This window comes from Mercenaria mercenaria, chromosome 12, assembly GCF_021730395.1.
Source record: "Mercenaria mercenaria strain notata chromosome 12, MADL_Memer_1, whole genome shotgun sequence".
In the NCBI taxonomy this organism is placed as follows: domain Eukaryota; kingdom Metazoa; phylum Mollusca; class Bivalvia; order Venerida; family Veneridae; genus Mercenaria; species Mercenaria mercenaria.
Genome location: NC_069372.1, coordinates 24575196 through 24598823, shown reverse-complemented (window position 1 = coordinate 24598823; position 23628 = coordinate 24575196). Strand labels below are relative to the sequence as shown.

Sequence of the window (23628 nt, the reverse complement as noted above, 5' to 3'; positions counted from 1 at the left end):
GAAGATGAAAAACTTGGTCATTATATTAAATAATAAAGAAAATTTATTAATACTCTAGATGCTACTACTCGGTCAATTGCTAGTATTAAATCTTTCTCAAAACGTTTTTTTCTGTATATGAAATCTAGGTCAAATTCAAAACTGGATTACCCGAGGTATTCAACTATTCTAAGTACATCTAGACACGCAATGTTTTACCCTCGATGTTTTCATACTTTCCTTTATAATTTCCTTGTACATGTATATTTGAATTATTTCAAGTGCCTAAATGCACGTTTGAACAAGCACACAGTTAAACAAATATTGACTGTAGACCAAGTGTTGCGTTTCTAGATATACTCAGTATATGACACTAATATGGAAGCCCTGGAGGGACAATTGATTTCCGGACTTCCCACTTCTGAATTTAACTTTTGCACTTCTCACTTCCAACTTCTTGACTTCCTACTTCCTGCTTTGTAACTTCCACACTTCTGACTTCTAACTTCCGCCCTTCTGACTTCCAACTTCCTGACTTTCGACTTCTGATTTCCAACTTCCACACTTCTTATTTCCGACTACTTGACTTCTTACTTCCTTCTTCTAACTTCCTGACTTCCGACTTCCAACTTCCGCACTTCTGACTTCCAACTTCCTGACTTCCTACTTCCGACTTCCAACTTCCATACACTAATGATATAATAGGTAGACAAACCTTGTTAAAAATCTGGAGGCCACTTTTTTACTAGACATTTTTACAACTTGAATTTCTATCACTATGAAATTTAGATCAATGTTGAAACTAGATTATATAGGGTCAAATTCTAGGTCACTAAGACAAATCATAGAAAGACATTGTTACCACTTAAAAGGCCAATTTGTCTACAAAATCTTGATGAGACCTGGTAGAATGTTTATCTATTTGAAATGTTTAACTGGGTCAGTCTGTTAAAAATCTAGTTCACTAGGTGAAACCATCCAACAAAACTTTGTTAATTATCCACCTCATTTTCAAGAAACATGGTCACAATGATCTGGGCCAAATTAGGTATTAGAGCTAGCCCAGGTTAGCGATACAGGGCCTATTGTTAAAACTGTTCCTATTTACCATTATCAAGAATATTTTTTCGGAATTGAATCTGCATATCATAGGGTTCCGTTTTTAAGCATGAACTTACAGAAAACATGCGGCTTGATTCATAGTACACTTTATCTGATGATAATCAGTTTACAATATATTGAAAATACATAAAGACTTATCTAAATCGATGTCATCAGTTTCGCATGGCAATTATCGTAGCAGGATTTCAATTAAAGTGGAGTAACGGTAATTATTAGAACCTTTGATAGCTTTGCATCATTAATAATTCTGAGAAGAGTAGATTCATCAGGTTATGACCGTAACTTATACACATTATGCGTTATCACTTTTGATGACCGTATGTGTGTGTCAGGTTTATAGTTATCGAAATGATATCTTAAGATAGCATTTGAAAAGCTATACGTTATATGAGCCGCACCATGAGAAAACCAACATAGTGCGTTTGCGACCAGCATGGATCCAGACCAGCCTGCGCATCCGCGCAGTCTGGTCAGAATCCACGCTGTTCACTGACGGTTTCTCTAATTGCAATAGACTTTGAAAGCGAATGCGCAGGCTGGTCTGGATTCATGCTGGCCGCAAACGCACTATGTTGATTTTCTCATTGTACGGCTCATATGCTAAAAACGGTATCATTACCATTATCTTTCATTACAAACGTGTGGCGAATTCAAAAATAAGAAAACTTGAAGATCATATACAAAACATGTCTAAACACATTAATTCCTTAATTACTGGTTAATTCATTTTCTGTCGGCAAATGCAGACAGATGTGGTATGTAAAAATAATACAATACATGTCACGCACAAACACCCTCCCTTGAATACAATATATATTTTGTTTTGCATAGAAAATTTGGTTACTATACCTTCAATATTGTTTTTCAATGTTTAACCATTTTTACTTCTTAATAAGGAACCCTTGTATATAACTCGCAGAACTGTGAAAAAGGTTTTCAGGTAACTACTTTTCTCTGTTGACGGTCATTATATGTAAGTGTCTGACAGTTTGTTTTGGTCTAGGCACTCTCCGCTTTATTTCCAAGACGTTTATGAAAATTAATGTTACTTAATTTGTCTTATAGTTAATGTTTCTTGCTTCTACAAATGCTCACACGTAAGCCACGGGACAGACAATTTAATTCCGAATGTGAATGCTACAACACAATAAAAGAATAGTACGGCTGATACAATCAGCAAATGCAATAACTGCTAGCATTTACTCTTTATCACAAGGGAATGGAATGCAAATTTGATTTACAGTATAATTATGTAATTATGATGGATTTCCATACATAGATACTTGCCTTTAGACTGAAAATCCATGAATATGATGCATATATTTATTATATTTTCGTACTCTCAAGGATATATCAGTAAAGAGTGAGAAAAAGTCAATAAACACTTCTATATCCGAGTATATTGATAACGTAATATAAACAAGAGCTGTCACAGGAGACAGCGCTCTTGACTGTTTCGATGTTGGATAGTGAAACTGGGCACATCTAAGGAAGTTGGAGCTGTCACTTGAGTATCTAATGACTCCAATGGTTGATGTCAAAAAAATAAAGTAATAAGAGAGGTAAAGAAAAGGTGTATCAAAACACTATATAAGTATAATTCTAAGCAAAAAGGGGCATAAGTCATAGAATATTGGTGCAAGAGTTATGCAATTTGTGTCATATGATGTGGGTGATGATGTAGAACAACTACTTCAAGTTTGAATCAAATCCATTTAGTAGTAACTGAAATATAGTGGAAAAGCATCAATATTAACCGTAAATTCTAAGTAAAGGGAGGCATAATTCATAAACACTTGGTGGCAGAATATGACGCGGGTGATAAGGTGGAACAACTATTTTAAGTTTGAACTAAATCCATTTAGTAATAACTGATATAGAGTGAAAGTGCAACAAAACTTTAACCTGAAATTTTAAGTTAAAGGGGGAAATAATTAATTAAATATTTGTATTAGAGTTATTGACCTTGTGTCATATGATGTGGGAGATGAAGTGGAACAACTACTTTCAGTTTGAATCAAATCTGTTTAGGAATAACTGAGATAGAGTGAAAATGCATCAAGACTTTAACCTGAAATTCTAAGTAAAAAGGGGGATAATTCATGAAATATTGGTGTGAGAGTAATGGCCCTTGTGCCATATAATGTTGGTTGATGAGGAATAAATATTTTAAGTTTGAAACAAATCCATCAAGTAATTACAGAGATAAAGAAAAAAATCATCAAAACTTTAACCAAGGTGCGGACGCGGAAGGACGCCGACGCCGACGCCGGGTCAAGTAGGACAGCTCTCCACACTTCGTATAATCGAGCTAATATACGATTAAATCGTTAGAACGTATTACTGTTTGTTTCGAATGAGTAATTATGATTCCCCCCCCCCCCTCTGGGGGAGACCTAATGTTTTTGCCCTGTCCGTCCGTCCGTCCGTACGTCACACTTCATTTCCGAGCAATAACTGGAGAACCATTTGACCTAGAACCTTCAAACTTCACAGGGTTGTAGGGCTGCTGGAGTAGACGACCCCTATTGTTTTTGAGGTCACTTCGTCAAAGGTCAAGGTCATAGGGGCCTAACATTGAAAACCATTTCCGATCAATAACTAGAGAACAACTTGACCCAGAATGTTGAAACTTCACAGGATGATCGGTCATGAAAAGTAGATGACCCCTATTGATTTTGGGGTCACTCCGTCAAAGGTCAAGGTCACAGGGGCCTGAACATTGAAAACCATTTCCGATCAATAACTAGAGAACAACTTGACCCAGAATGTTGAAACTTCATAGGATGATTGGTCATGAAGAGTACATGTAGATGACCCTATTGATTTTGGGGTCACTCCTTCAAAGGTCAAGGTCACAGGGGCCTGAACATTTAAAACCATTTCCGATCAATAACTAGAAAACCACTTGATCCAGAGTATTGAAACTTCATAGGATGATTGTACATGCAAAGTAGATGACCCCTATTGATTTTGGGGTCACTCCATTAAAGGTCAAGGACACAGGGGCCTGAACATGGAAAAACCATTTCCAATCAATAACTTGAGAACCTCTCAACCCAGAATGTTTAAACTTCATAGAATGATTGTTCATGCAGAGTAAATGACCCCTATTGTTTTTGGGGTCACTCTGTTAAAGGCCAAGGTCACAGGGGCCTGAACATTGATAACCAGTTCCGATCAATAACTTGAGAACCACTTGACCCAGAATGTTGATACTTCATAGGATGATTGAACATGCAGAGTAGATGACCCCTATTGATTTTGGGGTCAGTCTATTAAAGGTCAAGGTCACAGTGGCCTGTTCATGTAAAATCATTTTTTGGATAAAACTTGAGAACCAGTTGACCTACAATATTGAAACTTAATAGGATGATTGGACATGCAGAGTAGATGACCCCTATTTATTTTGAGGTCACTTGATCAAAGGTCAAGGTCACAGGAGCCTTAACAGTGACTTGAGAACCATTAGGCCAAGAGTGTTGAAATTTAGCGGAAGACTGGACATGCCAAGTAGATGATCCCTATTGCAGCCAACCATCAGTGTCTCTTTGACTTTCGCTCCTGACCCCTATTGACTTCTTGCCTATAGGACTTTGCATTGGGGGAGATATGCGCTTTTTTACAAAAGCATTTTCTAGTTTCAGTTGGACATTCTTATCTTTCATTTGAACGAAATGAATCGGATTTTATATTAACCCATATCATGCTGAACACAATCGATTCTGCCTTTGCAAGCAGTGCTGATCGTGATCAGCCTGCAATCAGCCTGCACTTCCGTGCATTCTGATCTGCACTGTCCGCCATTCAGTCAGTAACGTTTTGGTATGCATCCCTTTTAACTGTTAATAATACTGTCTAAAAGTGAAAGATGGACAAGTTCATTATCAAAAATACTGAGCCAGTTGTTTTTTTTGTTCTGAAATATATTTTTGGATGTTTTGTTTTATAATACTGATATTTCATTCAAGGACTGTTACGGAAAACAGAAGAAATTAATTTACAATAGATATATATCAAGACGTACATCACCTCTAAACCTTAAGATGGGTTTTATGAGTACTGTTTTGATTAAGAATTTTTTACAGATTAAAATGTTGCTGTTTAGGAGTTGATTATAGTTACTTTGTACTCAGTTAACAAAAATAATGATTCACGATAAATTATATCTAAAAGAAACTGCTTTCTAAAGCTTGTCCCATAAGTCTAAGACAAAAACAAGTTTTATCTGCTTTTTAAAAGAATAACTGTATATTTGGCAATTATCTACTTCTTGTGCGCAAACACAATTTTCTGAGAAAAATATATAACAAATATAATTTAAGTACAAATATATACATGTACCATTCTGACAGTTATTTGATTGAAGATCAGGATAATTACATTTGTGTATGAATGGGAAACATCTTGGTCATGTGATTAATAATTCAATATGCTTGCGAGTGAGCATTGCTAGTGTTTAATTGATTTAAAATGTGATTAGGAAATCGTTTCTCTTTTCATGTATTCAGTTTTATTTCTGTGTGTATTGAAAATACTTTAAGGTGTAATTTTGTACTAATTTAAAAGTGTGATTACTTAAAATGCTTGAGAAGGTCTTTTAAGGCATAAAACTTTGTGCTTTGTTAAGTGGTAATTGATGTCATGTATTATAATATGCTCTTCAATATTCACATTTTGATAGTGGAGGAAATATAAGTTTTAACGCTCATGCTCCAAGAAGGTCGTTGTTCTTTAACTATCAGTTTTCCATCAGCCTGGCTTATTCGCTCGGAATCTTGCATTTTGATTCCTAGATTTAGATACACTTGAAAAAAAATGAACAGTTGTGATTTTTATAATATTCAGTTTTCATGAACATGTATTATATCTAAGATTTGGTTGGGTTTTGTTCGGGAAAGGAAGTGGTTTTTAAAGCCACATCAACACAATTATAAGTCATACGGGAACCCTCCAGTTTTTCATGGTGAGAGAAGACCCAGGTATCCATATCAGGCATTATTCCACGCGCGGGCGGGCACCTAGGTAGAACCCCCCAGCTGTGTGACTTTTCACGTGATAGTATTTTACACCCTACGGTCACACTTATAGTGTCTCCATTTTTATTATATACATGGACTAATTTGTAATATGTAAGCATTGCCTCGTGATTTCTAGGAGAAACTCGATACCTTAATGAAGAAAGCATTCATTTACTGATTGAAGCAAATAATGTTTCTCTGGGGAAACATCTGTATTTTAATAATGTGATCATAAGCGATTAATATGATCATAAACGGTGTCACTTGGCTTCGAAGACTAAATATAACGAAGATGTACTTTACAGCACTGATGTAAGCAACGATTGAAAATAATGTTGATTTCCTTCGAATATCGATGTACAACGTTTCAGAAAGTTCTAAAATTATGGACATTACAATTCCTTACTGGCACAAGAAGCACATATACAAACAACTTAAAAAAGCTTTTAGTTAAACGTTTCATATATGTAGGTTGCGTCAGTTACACAAATAAAACAAGAACAAACAACAAATACGAACCGACATGACCCAAGAACGCAATCTCTACGAACGAAGTCGTACAGTAGTCACTGTGTATGTGTGAATGTTAAAAAATGATTGAAATTGGCACAAACAAACAAAGGAAAATAGTTGAGGACGGCGTAGGGATATTAAGTGCCAACACACCATTGGAGAGTTTGAAAAACCTAACTCTTAGCCCCGAAAGCTGTTTATTTGTGTAATCTGACTGAAAACAACACAATTGTTATGGTATCTAATCGATTTGATATTCAGTCACTTTACCGCATGTCAGCTTAAACGAACATATTAAAACCACCAAAAATCATTTGTGCCCGGTACAAGACAAGACAAATCACTTTGAGGTAAATATCAGGTACCGGCTTTAAAATTGCATCTTTCTGTATAAGCTCTGTATATTCTCAGTAACTGGAATACTTGCAGAGATTTATGAATAAATACCCGTGACAGAAGATTGGCTGTTTATGTCACAAATAAAACTATATGTATTATCTTGATAAAATATTGTTCACCATAAAAGCCATGATACTATCTTTTAGAGGTTTATTTAGAAAGCATACAACGCATTAGTAGACCTGGTTTGATTGAGTCAGTTCATAATTTATTTATATTCATTTCTGGGCAGTTTAATGAGGCAATATTAAAACCACATTGAATATGTAAAATTCTAACACGATCCGATTCATTTTCCTATAAAACAAAGAAGGCTGAAAACAGTGAATTATACAACATTTCACTGTTCTGACGTCACAATTATTACGTCAAACCGTCAAACGGCTTGGCGGCGCGCTGGAAAAAAAAACCAATTGAAAACGGGCAAATATTTAATGAATGCCGTCAAGGATGTACTTTAAAATCCTTGGTAACGTGTTAGAATCGAAATAATATATCTCATTTATTAATAAATGATTTGCTCTTGAATAAAATCATTGTTTGTAGTTCAGATGCGTAATATTATATCACTCGGGCTGCAAGTTATCTATTCCTCTGCTTTGATTGATTCTGTGTTGCAAACATTTGAATTACAATAAATTCCAAAACATCAAAATTGGCGCTTCCTAGATTAGCAAACGCTTTACGGTTGTGCTTCAAAAAGTATGTTTCTAGTAAAGCACAATCATAGGACAATGTGATGTATGGAATAAACTTGGCAAGTCCAACGTTGTGAACTCGGAAATATTTCGCTTTTGAGGTCAGTATAATACATTGGAGTTGCTATGCAATAGCTTTAACGAAGCGTATTGAGACCGCAAATTTTACTAATAAGCTTGCTAATGCTAAAGCAGTCCAAATATTCGTCGTGTATTTCAATCATCTTTATGAACTTTGGTGATAATAATTACAAATTTATTCGAAATTCGAAGAACGTACATTTTGACTTTCAGACAACCAATGTTCAGTCAATAGACATCTTTAGCGTGTAGCGTTTACGATCTGACACAAAATGATATTAACACATTTCTAGGCAATTCTCCTCTTCAGCAACGTAACACTGTCCTATAAAAGTGTTACACTATACCAGTGTTGTAATCAGATATTCTAACAAAGGTGTCATTATGCTTATCCCCTCGGACAATTTATTTTATGACCACCTAAAAGCTTTTTTCTTCCCCCTAAAGGATTGAAGTATTTTTGTCATAAAATGAGGGTATTCGCATTTACTGTAGGTGAGACGAGTTGGACGTTAATCAATCGAAAGATATACCATGGTAAGCAAAGCCTATGTAATGTAATTTGCGTAAATAAAGACACATAACCAGCTATAGGGTTTGCGTCAAGGGAGCGGCTTTATTGGAGTTGAGTTGATACTTTTAGATCTTTTCCCTATTTTAAGGAATTTTAAGTTATATTGCTTCTGACACATGGTACTGCCTTTAAGACTTTTTTGTGCTGCTTGAACAAGATCAGTATGTAAGGAGTACTTACACAGAATTTCTTGTATGCTTACTACGACTGAAGAAAGTACATCAGTATTCTATAATGATAAAACTGAATGTTCGCCATGATCCCAAAGTACCAGAAACTGTAATAACACTAAGTCCAAGTACATTTTCACAGCCACCGTACGGCAATTAAGAAAGCCATATAAACGCTACTTGAACCTAGCTGTTCCTCATCTGTAAGTGTAATCGTGACAGGATTTACGCACTGACACGATAAAGATACAATAAATATGACATAGTGATTACGGTATTTCATTAAAGCGTCACGATAGCCAATCGCGACATGATAAAACTCTCTATATGCCATAATGCCATAATTCAGTTATTACAAAATACAATAAGATAAATTATTGTAAAGGACATTTATGACATCCTTGATAGTGATCAAACTTGTAAAACTTATTCAGTAAATCGTTTGAATTTTATATAACTCAGATCGTTCATTTTTCATACCATTAATAACAAATGACAGTCTATGACATTTTGTGCTGACACGACAGTGTACTTCCGCTCTTTCTTAATGGATGCACAATTCAGTCGCCAAATGATTCAACGATCGGTTTTCATGGCAGATCATAACTACAAGAGATAGAATTTCGAAGTCTAAAATTAAAAGCCGACGCTTGCGCCAGAAGACACTATTATCATGAATTTTGACATATACATAATAGTAACTTATTTAACTTCATTAAATAAAATAATGATTTATCAACCTCTAATTAACAATACACTTACTCCAGTTTGTATTTCTGTGAAATTACAGCATTCATATTAATACATGTATGTTGATATATAAAAAATGTTAAGAACTGCACCAAGTATTATTTTGTATGTCACCGTGCCACTCCGCTGATACACGGCAGATATTACTAAGTAATCCTCATTTTTGTACGGAATATAATGTATGAAAACTTGATAAAAGTTGGATATCTCTATGACAGTATTGTTCAGTGGTCGAACGAATAGATTTTAAAAGTGATCAACACAAATTAGTATACACAGATTAGTTTTCGTCGGAGTCGTTGTGAAAGCGCTATGATGTAATTGACATTTATATTGCTTGCTTCTACGCACAGACAATATTCTTTATTTCTATGCACGTTGTATTTTGTCTTGGTGTGCACGAAAAGATAGGATTTGATTAAACCGTGTTTGATTTAGCTGTTGAGACGGATAGAATAGTGTGCTTGATAGTTGGTCCTTGGGCAAGTTTCATTATGGTAGTCAATGGGAAAAGCACAGTTTTTATTGACATTTGCATATTGGGTAGATATCATACAATATGGAATTATTTGAAATTCATAGTTGTACATGTTTTTTTGTTTTTTTTTTTGTTTTTTTTTTTGTTTTGGATTTAACGTCGCACCGACACATGATAGGTCATATGGCGACTTTCCAGCTTTAATGGTGGAGGAAGACCCCAGGTGCCCCTCCGTACATGTATTTCTACATATTTTCTATCATTTGGTAAAATAAAATACTCTGGTCTTTGTGCTTATTTTCAACATATTTGCCCATGAATACAGAGATCTGATTTTGAATTAGTTCATACTTTTAATCTTTAAAAAGATAGAAACATTACCTGATTCACCAGTTAACAAAAGAGTTGCCATTTAGTCGTGGTCTGATTTACATTTCCGAATTTCGGATAAGGCTTAATTCAATTTTTTAAAATAAAATTCGTTACCCTGTCACTTTCGGTTTTTCAAACGTGCAGAACTACCTAGAATGCAATCATTATGCAACGAATGAGAGTCAATGAATCAAATCATAGGAATGTCGTTTTTGTGTCACAAAGGTAATAGTCCCCAATTATCTCGGATCAAATCTCTCATTAGTGCAATTGTTGTGACTGTTTTCGGCACAGTGGTCGATGTCATGCAATTATTAGTAAGATTATTCTGCATCATAATTCCCAAGAGGAAAAGAATTGTCGAACAATTCAAATCAAACGATAGGATACAGGGATCATGAATAATGAAAGAAATACTCGGCATGCTTGAAATACTGCTAATTCGAATTGAAACATTCGTTAAGTAGCAGCAATTTTAGTAGCTACTATTACAATAATTTTCTTTCATTTTTAGCTCACCTGAGCCTCGGGTGAGTTTTTCTGATCACTCAATGTCCGGCGTCTGTCGTCTGTCTGTCTGTCGTCTGTCCGTCCATCAACATTTAGCTTGTGTATGCGATAGAGGCTATATTTTTCAACTGATCTTCATGAAATTTGGTCAGAATAATAACCTCAATAAAATCTAGGCCGAGTTTGAAAATGGGTCATCTGGGGACAAAAACTATGTCACTAAGTCAAATCAAAGAAAAACACTGTGTATGCGATAGAGGCTGTATTTTTCAATTAATCTTCATGAACTGTAGTCAGAATGATAACCTTGATGAAATCTAGGTCGAGTTTGAAAATGGGTCATCTGGGGTCAAAAACTAGGTCACTAGTTGAAATCAAAGAAAAACGTTGTGTATTCGATAGAGGCTGTATTTTTCAATTAATCTTTATGAATTTTGGTTAGAATGATTATCTTGATGAAATCTAGACCGAGTTTGAAAATGGGTTATCTGAGGTCAAAAACTAGGTCACTAGGTCAAATCAAAGAAAAACCTTGTGTATGCGATAGAGGCTGTATTTTTCAATTTATCTTCATGCATTTTGGTCAAAATGATTATCTTGATAAAATCTAGGTCGAGTTTGAAAATGGATCATCTGGGGTCAAAAACTAGGTCACTAGGTGAAATCAAAGAAAGACGTTGTGTATTTGATAGAGGCTGTATTTTTCAATTAATCTTCATGAATTTTGAAGTTCGAATATGGGTTATCTGGGGTCAAAAAGTAGGTCATTAGGTCAAATTAAAGAAAAACTTTGTGTATGCGATAGAGGCTATATTTTTCAATTGATCTGCATGAAATCAATTCAGAATGATTGCCTTGATGAAATCTAGGTCAAGTTTGGAAAAGGGTCATCTTGGATCAAACATTAGGTCACTAGGTCAAATCAAAGAAAAACCTTGTGTATTCTATTGAGGCTGTATTTTTCAATTGATCTTTATGAAATTTGGTCAGAATGATTGCTTTGAAAAAATCGAGGTTGAGTTTGATTTTTGGTCATCTGGGTTCAAAAAGTAGGTCACTAGGTGAAATCAAAGGAAAACCTTGTGTATGCAATAGAGGCTGTTTTTTTTCAATTGATCTTCCTGAAAGTAAGTCAGAATGATTGCCTTGATGAAATCTAGGTAGAATTTGAATATGGGTCATCTGTAGTCAATAAGTAGGTCACTAGGTTAAATCAAAGAAAAACCTCGTGTATGTGATAGAGGCTGTATTTTTCAACTGATCTTCATGAAATTTTGTCAGAATGATAGCCTTGATAAAATCTAGGTCAAGTTCGAATATGGGTCATCTGGGTTCAAAAACTAGGTCACTAGATCAAGTCAAAATAAATACTTGTTTTTGCTCCAATTTTAATGATAATTGGTCAGAATATTTTTTTCCATGAAATCACTAGGTCAAACATGTTTACACTGTTATGGTGTATTATGGTGTGTTTCTCAGGTGAGCGACCTAGGACCATCTTGGTCCTCTTGTTTGTAGATTGTTTACTTTTGTTCTTTTTGCAACCACCCCATGTGTTAAGAATTCTTTACGGTGACAAGATTTTTATTACAATGTACTGTTAGTCTCGAACATAGTGTGGCTGTTTAAAATTTAACATGTTTTATATATCCACATCTTACTGGCGTTTTTTCCCAATGAATTGCCCACTGTGGTTGGTTTGTTCGTATGCCTCCCCCCTCTAACCACCACCACCACCACACTATTACCCGATTTCTGTTAACTGTGACTGCATGACATTGTGTGCTTTCGTGTTTATTCGTATACGCTAGTCTTATGTATACAACCATACGTAACTGTAATGGGATGTGATGCTGGGTTTTAATTGTATAACTTTAATGGGAGCAAGATTCATTGTACACATATAATCCAGTACAAATGGAATACAAATGAGTAACAATGAGATACCTCGATTCACATGAGAGTTTTAACTGTGTAACTGTAGGATAGAATTTCAATTAAAAATAATAGGATGTACCTGTATTCTGAAAGCGTGAAGATATAAACAATTCAGAAAAAGAAGATTCTTCTCCTAATGACCTTGATATATGCACTTATTGCCTGCAGTTAATGTGGTTGTTCCTAGTCTAGCAGACCAGCATAGGCAATTCAATTCAGGAAATGACTGCTACAACAGAATGAAAGAACAAAACTATTGTTGTTTTCTACAGGTATTAAAAGTGAAAGCAATGAGTTTTCATAACAATGGAAATGGAATGTTTGATTTTTTATAAGTGTAAACAATGAAACGCTCTTTCTACTCCGAGTTTGCAATGTCTTCTTTAAAAGTTTACACAGGCATGCTAAAGCATGAACTATGGTATGTATAATTTGTACGTTGATAAAAGTATGACTACATGTATAAACATGTCGAGAGGTGATATTTAACTCGCAGGTTCAAACGAATCTGATGTCACAACAACATATATTCAAGTATTACTATTGTTCATGAGGCAAACCCATGAGCAACTGTAAAGTTTCATCATAATTGAGCTAAAAGTAAATATTTATGAACGGAAGTGTGTTTTCAAGTAATACCAATACATCCGGAGTAGCCCTTTAAATGTTTCAAAAACTATATCATCTGCAAAATTTAGATTCAGATCGTTTACAAGTTCTTTGTAATCTATAGCCGTTATTATAACTACTATTATTAAAGATGTGTCAGAAGAAACGATATGTACTATAGTAAGCAATATTATATATATTAGGCGTCCCAAGTCTTATTGCTTGGTTCCTAAAATACACGTCGTCGGCAAATTTTGATAAGTTGTTAAAGATTAAGTTTGCCATGACCTCTGCTATTAAATGATTTGTAATAAATGCTGCTTTTCGCTGTCACAATTCTTTAGAATGTCGAATATTACATGCGGAGACGTAAATCTGTCCTCTTATTTGTTCTAAACAGTTCTTCTGTCGAGTAGTAGTATAAGTAAATGGTGACAGTTTTGCAAGTTTTGTTAAAGAAACAAGGACCAATATCCAAAAGGAATTGAAGCGTTGCAGAAATGCAGCCGACACCCACCTTACCTCCCCTCCCCCATCGCCCGAAACGAAAACCTGCAGCAGTGACAGCAAAACTTTATATAAATATATTCCATTTAAACAAGATGATTGATTATACACGAGATACTCTCCATTAATCCAGGTTTTTAAGGTAACATATTTCTAACATTAAAATCTTCTGCAAGCTTTTTATACGCCCGTTTGAAAAACGGGACGTATTATGGGAACGCCCCTGGCGGGCGGATGGGCGGGCGGCGTCCACAGATTTTGTCCGGAGAATATCTTCTTCATGCATGGAGGGATTTTGATGAAACTTGGCACAGTTGTTCACCATCATAAGACGGAGTGTCAGGCGCAAGAACCAGTACCCTAGGTCTAAGGTCAAGGTCACACTTAGAGGTCAAATGATACAAGAATGAAAACTTTGTCCGGAGCATTTCTTCTTCATGCATGGAGGGATTTTGATGTAACTTTGCACCATTGTACGCCATCATGAGAGAAAGTGTCATGCGCATGTCCCTTCTTTAGAATTACTTCCCTTTGTTGTTACTATAAATAGCTTATATTGTAAATTCTTCATTACTAGTCGTAGGGAAAAATCGAGACCACTTTTCTGTAGTACAACATGCATGTTACATCCAATTTTGAGGTTTATTTTGACTACTCTCTACCTGGTAAGGATTTTGGATTTTTGTGTGGACTTACAATTTATTTTTTTGGATTTTTTTTAAAGATTAACTTCCCTTAGTTGTTACTATAAATAACTTATATTGTAACTTTTTTATAATTGACCGTAGGGAAAAACCAAGACCACTTTTCTGTGGTACAACATAGATGTAACTTTCAAATTTTAGATATCTCTACCTGGTAAGGAGTTTTTATGTGGATTTAGAAAAAAAAAAGAATTACAATAATAACTAAACTACCACAAAATTAAAATTCCATTTGCAAATACAGATGCTAGAGTAAAGAAATTTGCTGTGACGGGCGTATATTGTGACATTCTGGCACTCTTGTTATGTATGCAATTGACTCCTAAAATGAGTTCATCGCTGATAATGAGATATTTTTTATTACATGGCAAAATAAATTCTGCTGGACTGTGTCTTAATGAGAAAGACTAATTTTAAAATCAGACAATCCTAGGAGTTTACATAATATTGTACTTAGCTAGCTGAGTCTGCTATTATTTCTGCTTGACTGCGTGTTCTATGCTACAAATGTTCCTCTTATACATTTTCTTAATTATCAAAACTGGCGGTAACAAAATGTCTCCCCGTAGTTGCCTTTGGATCATGAAGTCAACTCAATGTTTATGAAAAAGTTCGGCTTTAGCCGGTGCTAAGGGGCATGAGGGGCGTTGCACATTTCAGTACCTCTAAGGAACACGCTGAATTAAACGGAGTCTGCTATGGTTTTTTTTCTTGGTTGCGTTCTATGCTTGCAATATCAAAAATATTTAACATTTTTATTCATCAACTGTGGCATATGTACTTGACAAATTGACGCTTTCAAAGAGCGTATATATGCGCTTTCGGTATATTTTTGCAAATGGCCTTATAACCATGATTAAGACTTAGGAATATATCTCAAATTGCCAACATAAAAGTAGGTCCGCATCGTGTTAAACTTTTGTATACTATTTGGTACAATTATAAGTTAAGAAATATCACTGACGTTCGGGTATTTTGACTCACGGAAATTTCAGATTTTTTTTCTTTTCTCCTGTTAATTGAACTATATCTATTCACTCAAATTGATATATTTCTTGTTTGAAAGGATTGAAAAGTCAAGTTCATTTTCGATGTACCTATAATTTATTTATTTCATTTTTTTTTTCAGTAATGTCGAATAATGTAAGTAAATTGCATTGGTGTTACTTCTATGTAAACATTCAGAAGTTGTGACGCTTGTCCGTATGTTCCTTGACCTTAATCTGAAATCTTTGGCATCTTAGATATGTCGATATTCCGGTGAAATAAACACAGATAGGACATAGGAAGACAAGTTTTTGATTCAAGACGTCAAGAAGTTGGCAGCAAGAAGTTTTTATATCCCATATTTTGTCTATAACTTTACATTTAAATGAATGATCAAATTCAAAATGTTGATAATTTCAGTTTTGAACCACGTATATGGCAAATGCAAGTAGAAATAAGTAAAACACAAGAAAAAACAGTAATACTACATGTATATATGTAAGAGAATTGAACCAGCTTGAAGTTGTAGTTCATAGAATGACACTCCTGGTGCTATACCAAACTGCTCTTATCTCGAAAATGTAATGGAACTTAACTTATATGTTTTCACCAAGGTGATAGAGGTTATGGTTTTAGTATGAACTGTCATTTAGATTAGCAGTATTTAGAAGACAAATCATAAATGACACAGAAATAGAACGGATATACATATTTCAATACTTAGTGTTTGTATGTGCAGTTTGACAGAATAAATGGTATTTGTGATTGAAAACCTTTGTTGTGGCAAAAGAGCTTTCTCCTCAGTTGTCGTTACTTTGTATACCGGGACTTTGTTTTCTTAGATGCTGCTCGTTTAAAGATTAATAAAGAGACAAAAATTTCAAATGATAAAATATGACTTGATTACTTTAATGTTGCAAAACGCTAGTTTGCAAAAAAAGCTAATGTTTCATTTACAAAATGAAATGTGTGTAGAGATCAGTAGCGTATGTAAACTGCTGTTATTTTGTGCTGATGTAATTTCATGATCTTTAGGTAGCTAGCTTATTACAATCAGTTGTAAAGCGTATAGTTACAATATACATTGTTATTGGTTTTAGCCCGTACAATTGAACTCGTTTACTTTTCATTATTATGCTTTCGGTAGGGAAAAAAACACCATTCAACATGTACAATTGAAAACTCCTCTGCTGGGGAAAAATGAAACCATTAAATCCACAGTAGAGAACAAAATGCCAAGAGCAATTAGTGATTTCAGGTTGTGTCGCGAACAATATCAAATTAGATTCTCAAGGGCTATGAAATACCATCTTCCCTTTCACACGATTTGCAAACACATAACAATTCAAATTATAATGACTTGTCGAAGTGGAAAACGTGTTACTAATGAAAGGAAAATGTTTTCTGATTGTTAATAACAAAATGTTTTTGTTGTAAAATTATCTGACCAACACGCTGAGAGAGCTGATATCATGCTCTTTCGCTTAGCACCATCTGTATAACACGTCAGTAGAGCAGTTATTGTGATCATACGTATATAATCATCGGCACAATAGATCAACAGAGCGGACATCCTGTTCTTACGTATATGATCATCGGCACAATACATCAACAGAGCGGATATCCTGCTCATGCGTATATAATCATCGGCACAATAGATCAACAGAGCGGATATCCTGCTCATACGTATATAATCATCGGCACAACACATCAACAGAGCGGATATCCTGCTCATACGTATATAATCATCGGCACAACACATCAACAGAGCGGATATCCTGCTCATACGTATATATTCATCGGCACAACAGATCAACAGAGCGGATATCCTGCTCATACGTATATAATCATCGGCACAACACATCAACAGAGCGGATATCCTGCTCATACATATTACACCATTTGACCATTACGCAATCAGAACGAATATCCTGCTCATACGTATAACATCATGTGTACAAAACATAACGAGAGCAGATATCCTGTCCATACGTTTAACATTATCGTCGCAACATATCAATAGAACAGATATCCTCCTCATACTGTACAAAACATCAACACAGCGAATATCCTGCTCATACGTATAACATAATCTGACCAACACGCATACAAAATGGATATCTTACTCATACGTTTAATATATTCTGACCAACACACAAACAAAATGGAAAACCAGTTCATACAAAATAAGTTTGTGAAAAAACATCTTTAATGACTTAATGTTGATGAGTAAAGAGCAAGTAGAACAGTAATGTCCCAGTATGCAGCAATTTGACAGACAATATGTATAATTAAACAAAAATAATAGAAAGGCGAAATACAAACCATAAAAATGTAAACAACGTTATCGCTAAATTGCACTAAGTATGACAGTTATCACCAAACTTATAAAAAATTGGACAATGTTAAAATTTGCATTACCGTTGTCTATTATATATCAGCCCCTGTTGCCGGTGTAATGAAGTATTTCGACCCCCATAGAATAACGACACCCCGGTCATTATTCTATAGAAAATGTGACTCCTTTCCTGTAAAATATTGACTCCCCTTATAAAAAACTGACTCCCTTTGAAAACTCTATAGAATAACGACCCCCGGTCATTATTCTATAGAAAAACTGATCCCTCCAAGTAAAATACTGACTCCCTAAAGATGACTCCCTTCGAATCTCATAGAATAACGACCCCGGTTATTATTCTATAGAAAAAGTGACTCCTTCCATGTAAAATACTCACTGCCGAAATTACTACATTCGAACTCTCATACAATATCGATTCCCGGACATTATTCTATATAAAAAAGTTACTCTTTCCGTGTAAAACACCGGCTTCTAAAAAGACTTTCGACGATAATATCTATTAAAAAGTGATCCCCACCAAACCTAACGGACAATTTTACTAGATCTACAACTCTAATACCCTCCATTGCCAATGGTTAACATTTTGATTGTACTACTTCTACTGGTGCCGCTACTTCTATTGCTATTACTACATGTACTTCTTCTTCTTCTACTACTACTTCTACTACTACTACTACTACAACTGCTACTACTGATACTACTATACCTGCTTTCACTAATACGTCTTGTACATCTACCTCTTCTTCTCCTGCTGCTGTTGTTGCTGTCACTTATTCCTCTGCTGCTGCTGCTGCTGCTGCTGCTACTGCAACTGCCACTACCACTGCCACTACTACTACTACTACTTTCTATTGTTGCCGCTACCGTACTTTACTGCCACTGCTAAGTATTGCAACTTCTATTAATACTAAGTTCTATGCTAGCAGTTTCTTGTGCAGTTTTCTTCTGAAGAATTACTTCATACCGAAGTTTGCAGGGATTATTGACACTGGTGTGTTTTGTGAACGTATTGTGAATTGTTATTTTCCTGAAAAAAATGTATACACCAAGATACAGCGTCTGGAAATAGAATCCCTTTCCCGTTGCGGAATGCTCTGATTTCTGTGTCAAGTGATGGTATCTGGGGCTTATGGTCAAACGGAAGGACGGACGGACGCACGGACCAGGGCAAATCTATATGCCCCCCTACCCCGAGTGGGGACATAAAATGCAGCAATTAGGCCTTAGATACATGAGTTATCACTAAATTTGACCAAATGATCGGGGGTCGTTTTTTTTATGGGAGTCAATATTCTTCGTGAGGTTCAGTTTACTTCACGTGGGGGAGTCATAGTACTATGATCTGGAGGTCATAATACTATGACCGGGGGTCACTTTTTCTATAGAATAATGACCGGGGGGTCATTATTCTATGGGGGTCGAAATACTTCATTACACCGGCTTACGACAGCTACCCACGACAAACGATGAGCAACTCCGGAGATTGCCCGTCTAAAGGGAGAGATAACAGGCATATTCCATTATCTTGCATAGTATCATCTAGCCGACAAATGAATTAAATGCACTTAACAGCGGAAAACAGCTCTAAACATGAGTTTATTTTTTTAATAATTTAATTCAGCTCTTCAAACATCGATTTGCACATTGTTTTGCCTCTGTTTCAAATCAGGTAGAGACAAGATAGTGTCTTCCCATCTAATCTCGTTTTTATTGTAATTCCATTTCTTTTGCTTCAATAAAAGAAGTATTGTTTTCGTGCAATGTTCAGTTTTGTAAGCATGTCCGTCTATCAAATATGACATGTTTACAATGTTTCCACTCTCAACAAAAAATATTAACCACACGAAAAAGGTGATATGAGTGAAATCATTTTATTCAATAATAATGTCTAACTCGAATGCAAGCCTAGGAAAGAACTGCTTAAATATTTTATTACAAACTTCAATTGATAAACAATGCCTAGTATGTTAACTTTTTTCTTTCTCTTTTTATACTTTAATGAAGCGTCATTTATAATGAATAATGATTTATAGTCTATGTAGATATATTTTCTTTATTACCTTCGAAAGCATTTCTTAAAATAATATTCAATAATTAATGTCTTACTGCAATACAAGGAGAGAACTGCTAAAATGTTTTATTATAAACTTAAATTAATGTACAATGTCTATTGTATGTTAGTTTTTTTCTTTCATTTTTTACACATCAATGAAGCGTCCATTTATAATGAATTATAGTCTACGTAGATATATGGTCTTTATTTCCTTCGGAAACATTTCATAAAACATACAATGTTATACTCTACAATGCTTTGACACTAATAATACAGAAAATAAATTAGTCTCTCTGAAAGCATTGAGCACTGAAAATGCTTCCAGAGCCAAACATTGCAAAGAAAGCCATTCATAAAATCAAACCCCTGATAGGACTGATAGCCAATGCTTATTGAGTGATATTTCAACCGATACACATGAAGAATCAACATTTCACTGTTCATAGACCGGTTATGATTTGAACAATGTTGACAGAGGTCCACTAGACAATACTACATGCCAAATATCTAAGCTATGTGCATTGTGGTTCAAGACAAGAAGACTTTTAAAGGTTTCCCCTATAATACAACTCTGTGTAAAACTAAGTTTGCCCCAGGGTTGGACAAATCTAAACCCTAACACTAACCCTAATTACAATGCTTGCCGTATACTCAGAAAGGTAAGCAAAGAGGACCAATGGTTAAACGGCAGAACGCTTTGCATGTATCTCAATAATGCGTGCATAGCCTCATCCAATAGTATGCAAACAATATGAAGCAGTTTCAACAAAAAGCAAGCTGAAAATCTTGGAACCGTCATTTACATTTTGTAAAGAGAACTTGTCGTTTAAATGCGTTTTGGCGTGCCAACATCACACTTTTCCTAAATTCAATTTGTAAGAGGAGAATTAGAGTTTGTAAATTGAATAATTCAAGACAAAAGTAAGAAGCCTCTTACACAAGTGACTATATATGAAAGTATATAATATAAACCATATAAATCCGAGCTTGAATCTGCATTAATATTCTTACACTGGCATCAGTCGTTAGAGTTCTTTAAATAAATATTTCTCTTAAATAACACTTTCTGGAAAACAAATTACAATACCTCTTATCTCCGAATCTTTTCTGAGACATTATCAGTGTCATCTGGAAAGAAAAGAAAATATGTGTCATCTAGAGAATAGAAATCAACGTTATTACAGATCTCAACAATCTTTGTAAGCCTACAATGTTCTCAATGAATAACACCAAAAGCTGAATACAGAAATAGTGCTTGAATAATTTGAATATTTTAGATTTTGATGACAATATTTCGGTTATAGATCATGGTATCGTAATACTTTTACATTTAATGATTTTAAGGTATTACTGATTATTTTTGTTCTGTCACATTTTTGATGAAAAATAAGAAGACTGGAAAACATTTAATATTTACCGGGAATACAATTCTTCTTATTGGTTAACAAGTTCTCAAGATGAGTGGAAATACAAATGGATTCTGTACTGAATCTTCATTTTGCTTTTAATACCTTTGTCTCAACTTTTGTTCTTAGTACTTATTGTGCTATAATTATCTGTACTGTGCAGATGTCTTTGCATGGAACAAGTGCCAGGAAAATTACTAAAAACACTTTAACCTTTTCCCTTGCAATAACTACTACGTATATGCGCTTATTTTCAATGTATCCATTTTAATTGCAGATTTTATTCACTTATACATTGAGTCAGAAGGAAAATCGAATAATACAAACTCTAAGAAGATTCTCTGGAAATTCTGCGGATGCGCAGGCTGGTCTGGATCCATGCTGGTCGCAAACGCACTATGTTGGTTTTCTCATATATTTTGTTGTTTTTTTCCGTTGTCTCTTTGTTCTATGTATTTTTGTAATCTTAATTGATTAGTCTTAATCATGATTATGTACCACCGGTCCACACGTACAATGATTGAATGATTCGTTTTCAATTGGATCTTTATAGAGAATAGCATTTGTTTTGCCATTTGCCTGTGCTTTTTGTGCCGTTTTAAAGCTGATACAAATTTAAAATGGACCTGTCACTTATTCAACGACTACTAGTATTATTGCCACTTTGCAATGACACGATAATTTGTTTCTGTTTTTAAAGGCAAGCCATTCTCTGGCTGATTTTATTTTATTATTTCTAAATGTCAAATTAATTTCTTTCGACATACAGCAACATTATCTGCAATTGTAGGTTCATTATGATATTTATCTTACAAAAAGGTAATTGTTTGTTGTATTTTGCAGTCTGCCATTGGGCCGCGCATTCCATGTGCCATTGCTTGTTATAGGTACCATTTTGTACATTTATGTAGACATATTCTGATAGATGTATACTTGCATCAGACTGCTTAAAATTATTCTATAGACTAGACTACACAAAAAAGAAACAAAAAATCTTCTACAGAAACAACTGATTGCAATTATTAATACATTTGTATTTGTGTGTGTATATCGAGGGATATTGATACAGTTTGTAGATATATAATAACTTTGTCAAGACAAAAAAAAATGTTGAAACACCAAAATTTAAATGAGTATGTAGAGTTACGTTAAAGAGGCACTGTCTCAAATAAATGTTTGCATATATGTAATATCATAAACACATGATAAAACTATTTACAAAACTTTTAACAGAAGTAAGGATATCCGTATTGTTATAAGACAAAAGAACGTCGCATCGCATAGTCATGTTGGTTGTAGGTTTTTGTCTGAAGGAGCAGTTCTCCTTTATCTAACTGTTTTGTGAGACATTGTAGAATCATTTTAAAATTAGAATAAACCATAATTGTATTTTATTGTGTTGCATTGTATCGTATTGAATCACATCGTATCGTATCGTGTCGTGTCTATGTACGATTTATCGTATCGTATCGTGTCGTGTGTCGTGTCGTGTTTATGTACGATTTGACCCGGGGATATAATATTGAAAGCGAAACCGAGCAAATTGCTTCAACTGATTAAATTGTAATTATATTGTTTGAAGTAGCTAAAGGCACCTAAAGGCACAGACGATAATTTAGAATCCAAACAAGTCAATTTAAATTATTGAACCGAAAAAGAGAACAAAGGTATTATTTCAAACATCTAAAAAATAGAAGCAATACATTTTACTAGAATAAAGAGTTTTTCAGTTGTTGCAGGTGGGATGATAATACCTGGCTCGAGGGTAACGGTTGAAGCGATAAAGAGGCTCTGCAGAGTCACAGTAAAACAGTTACCCGAGTGCAGATATTATAATCATGATATTTCATTCTCACCTTTAAGTAGAGACATTCTTTTTCTTGCGTACTGTATACGTCATTTACAACGAATCTTTTTCTTTTAAACATTATTTTATTACAGTAGCATATGAATTTACACATTCATTCAACAGGGGTGTTAGACGAGATTTTCTAGCACCGACAAATAACGGGAAAATCCTATCCGGCATGCAAGAAATTGAACTTTTCACTCTGTACTACCAGGGTTGTTTACAATACAGGAGACATGGCATTACATACATCTAACGGTTGTGACAATTGAAACAAAACAAACAATTGATTTAGATATAAATATAGCAGACAAGTTGAAAATATATAACTTTCTCCGATACTATCAAAGTGAACAATTTTAATGTCCACATTATAGTCTTGAATAAAAAAAGATATGCATTTACAATACATATCAAGAGAGAGAGAGAGACAGACAGAGAGAGACGGTTGGCGGGTGGGGAGGGGGTGGGGACTCCATTAACAATTGATAGTAATCACCTGAAAAGTATAGTTTATTGATTTATTGATGTATTTCATTATGTCTTTTC

General features: G+C 34.7%; 1 long non-coding RNA gene across 1 annotated transcript in view; it reads left to right on the top strand.

Moving 5' to 3' along the window:
• Positions 1 to 23628, top strand: part of LOC123534594 (uncharacterized) — a 123543-nt gene that overhangs the window by 14900 nt on the left and 85015 nt on the right. The window lies entirely within an intron of this gene.